This window comes from Mustela nigripes, chromosome 3, assembly GCF_022355385.1.
Source record: "Mustela nigripes isolate SB6536 chromosome 3, MUSNIG.SB6536, whole genome shotgun sequence".
Taxonomy (NCBI): Eukaryota; Metazoa; Chordata; class Mammalia; order Carnivora; family Mustelidae; genus Mustela; species Mustela nigripes.
In genome coordinates this window covers 33,764,460-33,780,182 of record NC_081559.1, presented here as the reverse complement: position 1 = coordinate 33,780,182, position 15,723 = coordinate 33,764,460, and positions in this window count along the sequence as shown.

The following is a 15,723-nucleotide window of genomic DNA, read 5'->3' as shown; positions in this document are numbered from 1 at the left end:
TTTTAGGCATGAACAACTTCCTGGAGACAGCTCAGCAAGGATCCATTTTAGTTGCCTTGAAGGGTGGCTGAGCTAGTAACATCAAGCTAACAGTCAATAATCTGCAAAATCTTCCCTGTGAAGGGAAATATAATTGGGAGTATATAAAACCACTGTCAAGAATCTCTGACCATCTAACATTAAGAGGAGGCTCTTGGGAGCTATTGCTTTGAGAAACTATTGCCAAGGAGAGCCTCCACTGCCCTGAGGAGCTAACACTGGACATGGAAGCAATTGCTGGGCATTACTACTAGTGGCCAGCCATGAGAAACTGCCAAGAGGCACTGAGCACCCACCCTGAAGCCCTCCCAAAGCATATACTGTGTCTCAGTGTGTTGTCTTTTCAGCATCCTTGAAAAGCACCTCAAAGACATGTCAAATTCAGCAATGCCCTAAACCAAAATCATAGCCTACCCTTAAATCAGCCACCCTGCCTCAAACTGGCTGTATGCTAGTATTCCCTACCTGAATGATTGACAATATAAATCAAAAGTCCTCATAGTTTCATCATCTCCATTTCTCAAACCCAGTCTATATCCATGTCCAATTACTTTATGTCCTAGGTAACTCTTAATCTTGTCTACCTGTTATATCTTCATTGCCCTACCCAAATAGATGGCAATCAACTTTCTCCTGGACTAAAGCTATATTTTTCCCAAACTGGCTTTCTTTTGCATCCTAAACTCTGCACTCTAGTCAAAGATTAGCAAATGCAAACCTGTCAACATGTTCCCATTGCTCTTGGAATAAAAACAAGAATGTTTAAATTTTCACACAAGGCTTTTCATGTTCCAGACTTTGCTTATTATTTCAGATGGGCCAATAACAACACATCACTACCACCCTCTTCCAAAAACTTTCCTGTGTCAAAGAAGAGAATCCAGGCACTGCATTTCTAAGAGCACTTTTGCATGTGTAGAGTTTGGGGATGACAGGCACTTACACAAGATTCTGAAGGCAGAAGCCCATTGTTCTCATGTTGTGGCAGCAGAAGCATGAGTTGCTGTGAGAGTCACAGCAGCTTCTTCTTGAAAACTACATGCACTGCTGAAATCCTTGACAACGGACACATTTTTTCCCCTGTTTTTCAGAGGTGCTTTCTTCAGTAGCAGGTTTCCTGAACTTCTACAAACTTTACTGCTTCAGCCCTTCCAGTGGATGCATACATCCCTGTATTTCAGACCCACAAATATAGTGTTTTCTGTTTCCTTAACCAAATCCTGTCTGAGACCAGTTTTCATCCTGGAACTGGGCACAAACCTTAAAGATGGAATTCCAGGTTTGGTTTGCAGGTCTGATTCAATTTAAGGCAGTAATGACCTCATTACCTGTGGACATGGGTGTCATTGTTTGGTTTCCCCCAAAAGGGGACCCTGAAACAGAAATTTAAATGCAAATGGTAGGGTGCCTGGGTGGCTCAGGCCCTTAAGCATCTGCGTTCAGCTCAGGTCATGATCCTAGAGACCTGGGATTGAGTCCCACATCAGATTTCCTGATCAGTGGGGAGCCTGCTTCTCCCTCTGCTCCTCCCCACACTTGCGCTTCCTCGCTCTCTCTCGCTCTCTCTCTCTCTCTCTCTCTCTCACACACACACAAATAAATAAATAAAATCTTTTTTAAAAATAAAAATAAATAAATGCAAATGGTTAATCTAAGAGGTGGTGTCAGGGAACACTGGTTAAAAAACTGGAAAATGAGAGAGCTAGGAAAAGAAAAAATCCCTTATCTGGGCATCACTGCTGTGAACAACTGGGACTCAACAGTGCTAGACAACAGTGCAGGACTATTACTCCAACTGAGAGGGGAACCTGGACCTTTTCTCCACTGACTGACTATCTATTTTTGGTCAAAGAATACTTCCAGGGGCATGGATTCCCCAATCCACTTAGCTTGCCCTGAATGCAGATTGAGTGTGTTCCTGTGGCAGAAAGAGAAACAGAGAAGTCCTCAAGCAGAGAGCCACCGCAATGACAGTAAACAACCCACAGCACATAGAGATATGGTGGCAGCTCCAACGAGACATAGGGAAGTGGGCACAGAGCTGTTTATATTATAACCTGTAGTTTCTGCACAATACAAAGCTTTTGAAGACAAAAGTAGCTACTCCATAGATGTACTTTATCTAAGTGCACTGGAGAACTCGAGAAAGAAACAGACAAACTCAGGGTTTTATATTCTTAGTCCAAGTCACAGAGCAGAGTACCCCAGAGATGTTGTGACTTCCTGGAAAGAATTCCTAGTATCTTGAATCTACAAAGTGAGATTTCTGAAAACTAAATTTGTAATCTCATGGATGGTTGAATTATAAGAAAAATTGAATTACAGCCTTGGTAGGGCTCTGATGTTAAAGTTATGGGATTGATAGAAAAGGAATGCAACATGAATAATTGAAATGGGCACATTACAATGAATCTAATTACAGTGACCTACCCAGATTTTTCTGAGTGCCCCTTAAGAACCAATGCAGCCTGCCTTTCCCTCCCCTTTTTGAACTTATCAGCCTCCACGTGCCTGAAGACCATATAATTACCATGTCTTACTGATCAGCTTGAGGGTTATGCCGAATCCTTACCACCTCTTATTGTTTCCAGATTGATAAATATTCTTCTGAGAGAGGTTGCTCAAGCTTCTGTCCACTAACTGTGCATTCATTTTTGGTCAAAGGCTGCTTCCAGAGGCATGAAAAGAGGTTTGGGAAAATACGCAGAACATAAAATTTACCACTTTAACTATTTTTCAGCATTCAGATCTGTGACATTACGGACATTCACATTGGGTAACCATTATCACCTTTCATTCCTTCCATCTTCAAAGATTTCTCAGTTTCTTCAGCTGGAACTCTGTACCCAATCAACACTAACCTGCTCTTCCTCTTCCCACCAGCCTCTGGCAACCACCATCACACTTTCTGTCCCAGTGAATTTGACTGTTCTTTGTACCTCGTGTAAGTGAAATCATACACTATCGGTCCTTTTGCAACTGATTTATTTCACTTTGCGTGTCTTCACGGTTCATCCATGTAGTAGCCTGTGTCAGAATGTCCTACCTTTGTAAGGCTGCATAGTATTCACTGTGTATCTATTCCACATTTTGTTTATCTGTCCATCCATCAACGGGCATTTAGGTCATTTTCATCTTTCCGCTACTGCGAATAATGCTGCTATGTACATTGTTGTGCGAAGAACTAGTCATGTCCCTGTTTTCAATTCTTTTGCATCCAGTGAGCTTTTTACAACTGCTTGTTTCTGTGCTTTAAGCTTCAGTCTTTGACAGAAGCTTTCCTGACATTTGGTGTTCACACTTTTCATAGTTCTTTGCCCCCTCTTCTGTGTTATGTATGTCCCTCTGTACCTTGAATACATAGAGTGGTTTCTGTTTTTCTGGCTGATACAGCCACCTTTTCATGTTTTGTGCTCTCTGCCACTCACTCTGTGCTACAGTGATCGTGGCCTTCATGTTCATTTTACCAGCATGCTCCCTTCCACCTCAGGGCCTTAGAACCTGCTCTTTCGGGAGCTTGGGTTACTTTTGATATACCCATCCCCCTGCAATTAACTCTTTATCTTTCAATCTCAACTCAATGCCACTTCCTCAGGCGAACATTTCTCATCTCCCCCTTATAGCTTTGAGTACCATGTCCTCTTCCTTTAGAAGACTTAACTTGGTTTCTGATTTTCCATTTTGTACTTATCTAATTAACATTTCTAGTATCATCCAGATGTTAAGCTCCACATGAATCTGAGCTCACTTTATTCCTAGCACCAACTTGCTACACTGAGTAGCAATCACTTTCTATGATTTCAAGTCATTTTGGATGCTAGTTAAAGCACTGTGAAATGTAGTAAATGCTGTGTTCTCTGGAGGGGCCATGGAGGGACAAAGTGGAGCCAAAACAGTTCCTTGGGCTGCTGTTTAAATCAACAGCTGAGAGCACACGTCAGAGCTAAGAACATACTCATTCCTATTGTCAGTGGCAAGCAGGGAATGACTCTGGTTAAGGGGATGTCGGTGTGTCTTTGTCTAGCATGATGGAGATTCGGGACTTGCATTTTAGACCTCTCTGAAGAAAGAGAGCACTGACTTCTCTCTATAAAATTTGGAGACTTCAGAAACACACGAACTCTGGAGCACCCACAGCGATAGAAAGAATTCAAACCAGACCCCAACATTTGTTAACAGGGAGTACAAATGGTTGGGAAGAAGAATTAAGTGTGTCTATTTCTTTCATATATTTTAAGCCTTTAGATCTCAAATTGCAGACTTCAGAGATCAGAAGGAGAACACAAGTGCACAGAAATGGAATAAAAGGAAAAGCACAAGTATGCCAATAAGAGACAAATTGTTTGTTTGCCTTCAGTATTTGAAAATGATAGATTGATTGTTTCTGCTCTCCTTATGTAAACTGCAGATAATTTTCAAAGATCACTCTCCAAATTTGACAAAGAGTTTCCAGTTTGAAATTCTGTCCAATATAAGTAAGGATAAGGAAAATACAACAATATACTCCTGACTTAATCATGTATGTGATTATGTTTACATGGCTTTATGCATATGCCCAACCAACTATAAAGCTGTGCTTAGACCAAACCTAAACCCTGAAAACTTCTTCTCTCCCAAACTGAGGACTAATTCATTAGATTGTAATTACAATTTTACAAGTCTAACCTTGAAGATGGGGGGGGGGTCCGATTTATTTCTTCTAGATGTCACTCTAAAGAACTTAATTGGAACTACTAAGCTACTAGTTTTTCTCCTTATTCACCCAAATTTCTGAAGTGACTAATGCTTAGATGACAGTGAAAGTTATTCTAAATAATGAAGTTAGTCACTATCTCACAAGAATCTTCTTAAGGAAAACAAACTATAATGATAAGGCCAGTACATGATGATTGAGATTTGACTCATGGCAATTCAAAGCTCTGCAAGGTTTCACTCTTATTATAGGGACTAGGTATCTGTGTTCTAGGTTATGGGTGGAAATAGGAAGAGAGTGTAGCACTGTGGGTATAGCTTGAGGGAACATCACATGAGCTGATGCAAGGACTAACACCAGAGTCAAAAGCCTGATCAATAAGAGAAAGACAGAGGCCACAGGTATTAGAAAAGAGGGGGGCACCTGGGTGGCTCAGTGGGTAAAAGCCTCTGCCTTCGGCTCGGGTCGTGATTGCAGGGTCTTGGGATCGAGGCCCGCATCGGGCTGTCTGCTCCGCGGAGAGCCTGCTTCCTCCTTTCTCTCTCTCTGTCTGCCTCTCTGCCTACTTGTGATCTCTGTCTGTCAAATAAATAAATAAAATCTTAAAAAAAAAAAAAAAAAAAAGAGGAAGGCCAGAGGCAGCCAGTCACCCTTAGCAAACTGCAGACTGTCAGAACTTGAAGGAACACAGGAATGCAGGGGCAGCAGGGTTAGAGGGTCAAGCAACTAGAGGCAACCTGTAAGTGAAACAGTTGATGGTTCAGTGCAAGGTAGGCAAAGGAAAGATTCTGTAGAGCAGTGGTGACAAGGAGAAGATTCAGATTCGGTGGCAGCTGTTTCTGTTTACCTCTCACCCTGAGAGAGTTGCTTCTGAGTGGACCCAGCCTACAAAGTTGGAAGTGACAATAACAGAGAACAGCTGGTGACATAACGAATGTGTGTGGGGGGAACATGTACAGTTCTCTGGCAAGCAGACGTTTCCCTGAAAAACAGAGCTTCCCTGTAATGTTATCCTCAAGGTCCACATTAATGGTCTATGCTACAAACAAAATCATGTTATCATGAGTACCTATGTGCACATTCTCACGAACTCAAAACATCCTTGGAGGGAATTCAAGTTTGGCCCAATGCTTGATTCTAGCCTTCCATATTTCATATTATGGTATAGTTCCACTCTATGAATATGAAATCCTCAATGGAACCATATGCAATCATCTTGTAGCAAGCACATGACATAAAAGTTCTGTTTATATGACACCAAAAACAGGAAAAATGAATACCCCATCTGCCACCTGGATATGTGGGCTCTAGGATAGAAAGCAATTGTTTATTTAGAACTACACAAAAACTATCTGAATCTTAGACTCCTTTTCACTCCAATACATTGTTGTAATCTAGATAGATCCTTAAATTAAGGTATGGAAACTGGATTTTTGAAAGACATTACTATTGAGAACCTCAAAATGGTTAATCTACTCTTGGGGATAGGTTAAGCTTATATCTATAGTGGGAGAAGTGAGGGGTGGTGTACACTCCATCTGGTCTCTGGGTTTCTGGCATTCATCAGCTTCCATAAAACAGTGTTGGTCATGATATATGAATGCACAAGGCTGCTAGCACATTTGGCCATTTTCCCATTCCTAGACTAACTCAGAAATGTTCAGAAACAAGAATAGGGAGAGGGTAGTTATGGTTGGACTGTCGAGGATGAGGATGTAACAATGAAATCACACAATTGTACCAAGTTGAGATTCCCCAGTCATAGTCAGAACATCCTCTACATGAATGCAGGTTAATAGCTTTGCTCTGTAACCAAGCTAAGTCCCTCTGCCCAATGCACAGCAAAACCAGTCTTTGAGAAGGTATCCAACAAGGAAAGAGTTTATTCAAGAGGCAGCCAAAGGAAGAGATGAGAACACAAACCTCAAATCTGCCTTCCCAAAGGGAGAAAGAATAAGGTTTTGATGATCATAAGGGTTGAGATTTCACACACATTAATTAAAAGGGTAGTTCCTCAATGGACTCAAAGTTATAAACAAATGAGAATACAACTGTGATGCAGATTTATCTATAGCAGATAATCTTATATAAGTGAAGTGCTTAGAATATGACTTAGAATATGACTTAAGGAAAAAATGACCTGGAAAAAATGTTTTTCCTTAAGACAGTTCTATTTTTAGATTGAGTGTCCTCCTAAGTTATGTGTAAGATAGCCATCTTTCTCTTAGATGCAGGTCAAACTAGACATTATCCAAATAGCATCAGCAGGGAACCCAGTTGGTGGAAGGAAGGCTTTACAGACTCCAGTGGCCTCCCATGCTATTTGGAAATCAGTACAGCACTGGTTGCCCAGTGCAGCTGTGGTTGCTATAGGGATGGACTCCTGTGAGTATTCCATCTGCTGCAAGAGGGACAGCTTGGAAGTCCCTCATAGGTCTTAAGAAGAAATGAAGCAAACAAATGACTCATCTGGTTAGGAAGACTGGTTTGACTAAGTAGCTATTTCAGCACATTTCAAGTTTATGCATGCTATGAATCTCTGGTCAAACCAGAAAAATCTTAAATTTCAAAATTAGTTGCAAAAATTATCCCATTTTCAATCAATTGCTTTGAAGCCATTCACATTACCGAAGCACAATGTGTTGCAACCTTTTTTGTGTTAAACTTAGCAAATGCACTTTTATTTAAGTGTTTAAACCATATTTTCCAGAACAATTAATATTAGCTTCTAAACAAAGTGAAGGGCTCATTTAACAGGCTCATTTTGGAGAACACAGCAAAAACAGACTTCTGTGATGAGTCCATATGGAATGTCAGGGTCTCACACATGCTGGGAAAAATTAACTCAAAGTTGTCTGAAACTATTTTTAGCATTGTCTCTCATCACTAAATAGAGAGATTGATTTAAAAATCTGGACATGTACTAATATTACTTTTAAACTCTTAACATCTATCCAAACTCACAAAATTAAACAAGGTCCAATGTAGTGATTTTGAAATATTAGGGGAAAATCCACGTTTCTTGGATTCTCAAAAGAAATAAAATATCCTGAACAGAAATTGGGCTGTTGGACACTGATATCATGAAGAATATAAAATATTTGAAAGTATGAGTGACAGTGGCTGTTACAGTGCATTTTTCTATTAAAATGAGGTTCTGCAAATTTAGTTGGAGAAAATATAACATCTGCTGAATACTTTAGTTTTCATTTTACATAAATTTAAAATTATATGATATTGCTAATGCAGCAGAACCATGTTTAGATAAATTGGATCCTCAAAGTGTCTCCTATGGAAAGGCATATCTGAGTGAAATGTGATCTTTTGGAAGTTACCCCTGAACAGCCTAACTGTTCAAATGTATCACCAGAAATTAAATGTTATTCACACATTCTGTTACTCAAAAGGGTACCTCCCTAGGTGTACCTTACCAAACTCTCCCTAAACAAAATGACCTGTGTGCCCTGAAGGGTAGAGAGCTTAACTTCAGAGACTCACAAGAGAGGCAGAGGAAATATATCAATGGTCCAACATTCTTGATGAATAAAGAAAGACTATTAGCAAACAGGTAAGTTTCCATATAAAACTGATAACACACTCTTACTAATCCCGAATTGAGTGTCTTCAAGTGATTGCTTCTTCTCCTTCTCTGAAGCTCCCCTTCTGAGGTTCTGTCTTGTCATTGCTTTCACAACCATACCCTCCCAACTTCCACTGCCATCAAATTTTGACGCCATTTTTCTCAATTCCCCATGGAGTTCCATGTTAACTAATTTATGCTAAGCTGTTAATGACTGATAATGAATTCAAATAGCATCTCTCCACATGATGTATAGCAGAAACCTTGCTTTTTTATGTCATTAAATAAGAAATGATATATTTTGGGCATTAGGTAGAAGTGGCTGGGAGAGAATTTGGAGCAAGCTAAAGGTAGAGCAAGGGAGATTTGGCAATCCTTCTGATTTTTATCACATGGGAAAGGGTCTATTCTATTTCGGTGCAGGACTGGATCTTTGCTTACCCTGAATACAATGTATTATAAAAAGACCAAAAACAGTGATTTTTTTTATATGAAAGTAATTTTGATATCATTAAATATTCTCTAAGCACCATTATACATACATTTTACATAAATGTAGTATACCTTTTATTTTATTCATTCTCTGAAAATTTGTGATCCACTGAAGATAGAATAAAGCTTAATCTGTTTAATGACGTAGAAAATCATAAACACAAGGCTTAGGATAACCAGGGACTGGCCAACTCATCGGTTTAACAGATTTTTAAATATGGAAGGGGAAGACTAAAGAAAGACGAAGTAGACTAACAAGGAAACAATTAGTGAAGACATCAATTTTGTAAGATTTTATTTTAGGCAAATATATTAGATCCCCTTAAAAATTCAAAACAACAAAAGTCTCTTAGTAGAGACTTGATACACCAAAGCAGAGCAAGCAAAGATTCATGTATCTCAAGATTCTAGAATCAGGGTCAAAGACCAGTTGGATATAAAATCTTTCCCCCTTCTCCTCCACTTCTTCCTCCTCTTCTTTTTCTCTTCCACTCTCTCTCAATCCTTTCTTTCCCTCTCTCTTCCTTTCTTCCTTCCCTTATTGAATATCTCTAAGGCAAACCATTTCAGATAATGAGAATACAGCAGTGAGCCAAACAAAATTTATTTCTCCAAAGTGTATTATAGTTGGAGGGGACAATTAGCAATGCGTACTGTGGTGATTAGTGCTATGAAAATCATGGATCCAAGTAAGGATATGGAGTGTTGGAAGAGGTGGTTCCAGAAAGAATCTCCCCAGTGAAGTGATATTTGGAGGGGAGAAAAAAGAATTGAACCATAACATTAGGACGAAGCATCTGGGATGCAGACTGTACGGTACATTCAGAGACCCTAAGCAAGTATGACTGCCTTCTTGAGGAAGAGCCAGGAGATTGTAGTGCCTGCAGCAGAGTCAGCAAGGATAGTGATCAGCAATGAAAAGGCACAGGCCACTGAGGGATATATTGGGAGGGCTTTCTCAACCAGTCTAATAGTTTTTTTTAAGGAAGTGATAAGAGTTTTAAGCAGAGGGAAATCATGTGCTAGTTTACATTTTCAAGGGAATTTAAAATGTTTAACTACCATTGAATCCCGTAATACATGAATCTAACGTCTTACAGAAAAATATCAATTCAAATAATTACTTTCTTAAAATAAGATATGAAAGAGAATGTCACAATCTGCACAACCGGAAAGGTTCTGAAGAAATTATTTTTAAAAAATCAAGACCTAGACCTTAATAAACAGCCAAACTCAGACCATTTCAGGGTTTTGATGTTGCAAGAATCCATCAAGAAGGAATCTACAAATGATGACCTGATCTAACACTCCCATTTCACAGATAAACAAACAGAATCCTTGAGACACAGAAAAACAAAGGCAGAGCTTAGTCAAATACAGAACTCTTCATTTCTACCTTGTTTCTCTTCCCAGAACATTCTATTATATTTTAAATGTCCTGAACATGCTAATAAAGGATTCAAATGTAAATATCCTGAACACATAGTTTGGAAAGCATGAAATAGACAGAAGTTAAATTGAAAGCCAAACTAAACAAGGTTGTTGAGGGAGGTCCACCAAGAAGGACATTAAATTGATCTAGTAGAACCCAGTTACTAGGTAGAGCATTTATTTGTTTACTTGTTTGTTTGTTTGTTTGAAATGGAACCAATCAGTAGAAGCCTGGAAAGCAGGGCTTTGGCTTTTAAGCCTTTCCCGGCGTCTGTACTTAATTAATAGCTGACACCTTTTTTTTTAAAGAGATGACATTCAAGAATCTGTATGGAGTAACCAATAATCAAATGCATGCATGAGACTACAAAGACCATGTCAAAACTAAAAGAAAAAGAACTGAAAGGAGAATACAATAAGGGCATGGTATTTGAAATATTTGAATACAATAAGGAAGTATGATATATTGATGCATAATTTTATTTATTTACATTTAAAAGAAAAGCTAAATATATTGATGGGGAATAATTAAAAATCCATTCACGAGATCAATAGTTGCAGCTATTTCTTTAAAATCAGATTTTAAGAAATCACCAGCCAAATCATAAGGAATAAGCATGAATTTTGTAAGCTTTTTTTGTAAGATGTATATTATGAATAAAAGATCAAATGTCACAATAAGCTATCATTTTTCACCTGAGTGCACATTCAGAATCTGAGCACAGGACAGCATAAAGAACATCCAATTATGGACATCAGCCAAAACTTCAAAATCACATTCAAGATTTCATTTGTGCTGATGATTAGACATGACAGTGAACCTATTGACTTCAAGGCATTGAAGCTGGTCTTCCAAATATTTAAAAGCATATGATTTTCTCAGAACATGGATTTAAAGAAAGGTCATCTAAATTTGCAAAATATCTTAAACTCATAAAGATGCAGGGAGTATATGCTTTTTCTAACTATTAATCTATTGTTTTTTACTGATTGTGAAAATGAAAATAAAATTAGAAATAGTCTAATGCTGGGGCGCCTGGGTGGCTCAGTGGATTAAGCCTCTGCCTTCGGCTCAGGTCATGATCTCAGGGTCCTGGGATCGAGCCCCGCATCAGGCTCTCTGCTCACCCTTCTTTCTTTCTCTGCCTACTTGTGATCTCTCTGTCTGTCAAATAAATAAATAAAATCTTTTAAAAAAAAAGAAATAGTATAATGCTAATTACACAGTATTATACACTTACTGATTAGGTATGTACTAATATATTATGCATTATGTATTATGTGTGTACCAATTACATAGTATTTACTATTTTTCTAAGAATGGGAGGAAAACCCATTGTTTTTAGACCAAGAATTTACTCATCTACAATCCTATGTTTGGGGGATAATGTGCTCAAGCATTTCAAGATTTCAAATAAATGTTAGTATAACTCTAAAATGGGAAAGCATTTACTAACTTTCAGATCTGTAGTCTTTTATGAATTATTTTAATGTGTATGGCTCACATATGTAAGTAGAGAAAGGAAATGATTTACAGATATCATCATAAAATAGGAGAATGTAATGTTCGTTCTGTATCATCAAGGTTTCAAGCTTATGTTTATGGCCTTGATTATATTTATACAATTATTATTATTACACTTTTGTTATAATATTGAATAAATCTGTATGGCTATTAAGTCTTAGAGTACTTTTGTACATAGTCTCCCATTTGATCTTTAAAACAAGACTTTTATTAAGAAATAAATATTACTATCTCCCTTTTCCACATGAGTTTCTCGAAGTTGAGTGAGTAATTGGTTGAGGGGAGAGTCATAAAACTGTCCTTTTTTGTGGTTGTTTAATGGGCGTTTTGTGATGACTGTAACTTATGTGGGAGTACAGATATATAATCCACAAGATCTTTATTTAAATAATTTATAATAATAGTTGGGAAAGATGTGCCAGAAATCCATTTGACTGATAAAGAGTATACTCAATAAAACCATTTAAAACCTCCAGTAATCACTGATTATAGCAAGATTGCAGGATATAATGTTAACATATGAAAGTCAATTGCTTTCCTACAGGCTAACAATAAACTATTGGAATGTGAAGTTAAAAACACAATCTCATTAATACAATAGCCCCCGATAAAAAGAAAAATCAAGGTGTATATCTAACAAAAATATAGAGGATCTACTTGGGAAACTATAAAAATGATCTAAATAAATGGAAAGAAATTCTGTGTTCATGCATTGAATGACTGAACATTGTCAAATTGTCAATTTTTCACTAATCTATAGGTTCAATGAAATCCTGGAAAACTATATTGTATATTCAGGCAAAGTAACTCTCAAATTTATACGGAAAGAGAAAAGATTATAACAGTAACCAAACAATACTAAAGAACAACAAAGCTGGAAGACTGACAGACTTCAAGACTTAGTATAAATCAAGACAGAATGGTTTCGGTGAAAGAATAGACACAGATTAAAGCAACAAAACAGAGCATTTTCCCTCTTAGTAAATGATTGTACAAGCAAATTAAAGTAACTTGGCAAATCATTATTTTTGCTCATTCTAAAAATCGCTATTTTTTTTTCACAGAAAAAAGACACAGAAGAAATTCAGTGGAGAAAAAAAAATTATTCTAATCAGTATGCTACCCTTTCTAAAATATGAATTACTTTGTGGTTCATTTCTATAGTTCATTATGACAATGACTCTTCATTTCTACTGAACAACTGTTCCCATTCCCCTTTGATTTTCCTTGGGAAATTACCCCTTTCCCCACCTCATGTGATTTTAGTAACACCAGGACATAGAATGCCCACTCATTCCCTGGGTAGATGGGTGAGCATTTTAACCAAGTCTTGCCAATCATGGCACCGGTTGGTTCATTGAGTATAACACAAGCAGCACCAATCACAGAGCTGCTACTTCATATTACTAGCCTTAAGAGAGTTTGTCTTCCTTCCTGATCTCACATTTTGAAGATACAGACTTAGGGCTCTCCATAACTCTTCTTTCCTCCAGCATGAGAGAATGAGGTTAACCTGTGACAAGCAAATCTGAAAATGGGAAGAAAAACATTTTTCGTAATATTATTTGATTGAGCCATTGTATCAATCATGCTTAGACTTCCTGGCTACGTGAGACAAAATCTGTGGGAGTTTTTGTTGCTGTTTGTGGTGGTTTTGTTGTTGTTGCTGTTGTTTACTTAAGTCAGTTTGAGTTGAGTTTCTGTCACTTCCAACAAAAATTGTCCTTAACAAAACATGTTTTTCCTTGAAAATATGACTTTTAAATGAATAGTAATAGTAAGATAATAACAGAGCTATAAAAAGTTAATTATAGAAGAAATTCAGGATTGATTCTGTATAGTTAAATGGCCACTAAGGCGTACCTGTATTCTAATTGGTCAATACCTATGCCCAACCAATCATTTAAATATTTTGGATATCATAAAGTTAAAGAAAGAGAGACCAGAAGGACTAGGTATATGGAAACAGAAATGCTCAATGAAATAAAAAATGTTATAGAAATATTAATTGTTAATGATTTCCTTCAAATAGTCCATGGAATTTTGGACTTTTTCATTCCCTCAGTGTTTGATAAGGAAATGAATCTTTGAGAGGACTTAACATTTTCTTACCAAGTCTTACTTGTTCCAGATGAGTGAAATCCCCAAATGTTGGTGCCAATCAGATGAAGACAAGTAGGAAGCCTCTTTAATCCAATGTAGGACTATTGACAGTTTGTGGCTAAAATAGTCTAATGAATTTTCCTATATTCTGCTCTTTGAAACATAGCCTGATAATTTATCACTGTCCAAGTCATATCAGGGAATTTCATGCTTTCCATGAATCGACTTCTAATAAACAGTTCATTAAAGTCACCACCTACTTTCTCTTTCTGGATTAAGTATGCTATTAATATATTTTTTCATATTTGTATGTTTAATTTTGGTAACAGTGCCATATTTTTTAATGACTTCTATTTCTATATATATAGCTTTTTTTTTTTTTAGATTTTTAAATTTATTTTAGAGAAAGAGAGAGTACAGACAAGCAGGGGGAAAGCCAGAGGAGAGGGAAAGAATTTCAAGCAGAATCACCACTGAGTGAGGAACATGGTGGGGGGGTTCAATTTCATGACCCAGAGACCATGACATGAGCTGAAATTAAGAGCCAGAGGCTTACCTGACTGAGCCACCCAGGTGTCCCTGTACATAACTTTTATACATTGGTGTTTATATGTGTAATCTTCATATTTCTAAACTATAAGATAAAACCAACTACTTTTTTTCCTCCAAATGATCATTTTAATCAACTATGTATTTCCTTTGCTTCTTATATATACCTATGACAATGTCCTTACATTTTGCTTTTCCTGCAAGTCTTTACATTGCACTTTTACCCTATTTTTACATTTCCATAATTTCTTATATGAAGTCTATAATAACCTTTATACAAATTGATATATAACCCTAGATTTTTAATGGTTATACAGGATAAGAATAATTTAATACTTTCTCATGAGGTTAGCACTATGTTTTCTAACATTCTTTCCTGTTTCTAATGACTGAGATATGATATGGCTCCCTAATCTTTTGTCCATGAAGATAAATACCATCTTTAAGAAATTCAGTGTATTTTCCTCTTCAAATATTATCCAGCTGTAAATATTTTTCTAATATATCTCTATCTCCTTGGGAGTCCTTCTGCTCAACTTGGAAGATTGACAATAATACCACATGAGCCCTGTCTCATCAATGGTCAATACTCAGCTGGGTTTCAAGCTTAAAGAAACTGAAAATCAAACATATAGCTTTTAAGGTTTTTTATATGATACCCAATGGCAAGAGAGTGAATAAAAGCTCGTGATTTCACACATAAAAGCAAAATAAAATGAAATGAATAAAGGAGGTTTCGAAGATTTTTTTTTTAATTAGGGCAATATAATGATCCCAAATCTTAGGCACTCTAGCATAAGCTTTGATTATCATAATCACATAGAAATGAGGCCATGGTGGGTTTGTGTATACGAATTTCTATTTTTCCTACATATGCAACCAATGGAGTCAGGTTCTCTTCCCACAACCAGTCACACTGTTTTTCCCTGCAGAGACAGAAAGCAAACATTGAACCATGGGTGATTTATGTTCCAGGACCTTCTAGTTGAAAATAACCCCATGCTACCTTTAAGTCATATTGTAGGAAAATAAGAGATTTCTTTTTTTTTTAATTTTTTTATTTTTTATAAATATATTTTTATCCCCAGGGGTACAGGTCTGTGAATCACCAGGTTTACACACTTCACAGCACTCACCAAATCACATACCTTCCCCAATGTCCATAATCCCACCCCCTTCTCCCAAACCCCCTCCCCCCAGCAATCCTCAGTTTGTTTTGTGAGATTAAGAGTCACTTATGGTTTGTCTCCCTCCCAATCCCATCTTGTTTCATTGATTCTTCTTCTACCCACTTAAGCCGAATGTTTATAG